The sequence below is a fragment of the Chrysochloris asiatica genome, unplaced genomic scaffold (assembly GCF_000296735.1).
Source record: "Chrysochloris asiatica unplaced genomic scaffold, ChrAsi1.0 scaffold00202, whole genome shotgun sequence".
NCBI classification, from domain to species: Eukaryota; Metazoa; Chordata; class Mammalia; order Afrosoricida; family Chrysochloridae; genus Chrysochloris; species Chrysochloris asiatica.
In genome coordinates, this window is record NW_006408720.1 from 3,067,172 (window position 1) to 3,068,478 (window position 1,307).

The following is a 1,307-nucleotide window of genomic DNA, read 5'->3' on the forward strand; positions in this document are numbered from 1 at the left end:
TATAAATAAACTCAGACTGATACAATTTGGTGTTCATTGCACCATTATCTCATATCCTTAATAACTATTCTCTCACATATTCTTCAGATTTCTGTTTGTATATTTAAAACAAATCAGTAGTCCTTTTGGAGTGTAGCATACCTCTTCTGTGTCACAATTTGTATGTCACTTTTTAGGGCTCACTGGGACATAAGATTATTTACAGGTCTAGAAACAACAATGGGTGGTAGTTGTATTTCCTGTTAATATTCTGCAATCTCTTGTTAGGCACCAGCTTCAGGCAATGCCCCAGAAATTTCCCCAGGTGCTGCTCCAGGTGATATTGCAAATAATGACTCATCAGTAACACTGGGTTAATCTTGTCACCATTGGCTAAGAAAGCTGGTTCTGTTACCAGAAATAATTTAATGGAATTTAGGCGGCCAGTGCCTCCAACTTTCTGATAATCTGTCCATATGTGTTCATCCCAATTTTCAGTATCCCATTTCTTCCAGGTAAATGCCCTCACTTTAACATCGGACATCATTCAAGTTTGGGAATATTTCTGACATCGTAATTCAGCCAATGTTGCAATAAGTTTCTGGGTTTAGTTTTCAGCAATGTCAGTTCTGCTACGACAAGAAATAAGACTATTTTTTCAGGGCAAAAGTGGAAATTTTGAGGTCTTTTATGTGGCACTTGATCTGTGACTCCTTAGCCCTGAGCTCATCTCTTTCATTTACAACTTTGTCTATTGTAAGTAGGACCAACTAACCAGATTCTCAATACTTCTCATGGTGATGAAATTACAGAAAAGGATAAAATACATGATCATCCACAGCCTTAATGTGATCTTTTCGTGGTGTAATTATGCATATTAATATTGTCATTTCATACCATGGATTAGCAGTATTCTTCCTGTCTTTACTAGTGTACACAGATTTATTGGTACCTTAAAATTAGTCAGAATTGGAGGTGGGGCTTGATAACAGCTCGGCTGGAGGTGCAGTGAAGTTCGCCATCAGCAGTAACACAAAATACCAGGCAAAGCAGATCCAGGGCAGAGCTCCAAAACTCGGAATGACAGAGATAGGAATATTTTAAAGGTTTGAAAGCTTATAGCCTGTGGAATTTGGAGCTGAAGTGAAAAATCACATACTTTTGAATCTGCCGGGCCAGGCTTGGAGGCTCGGAGCCAATATCCTGGGTGAGACCAAAAGGCAAGATAAAACAGGGGGAGCAGAAACACCACAGAACAGGAACCTTGGGACAAAGGTGGACAATATATTTTGTCAGTTTTGCTTGGTTCTGATTTTCTTTCTTTCTTT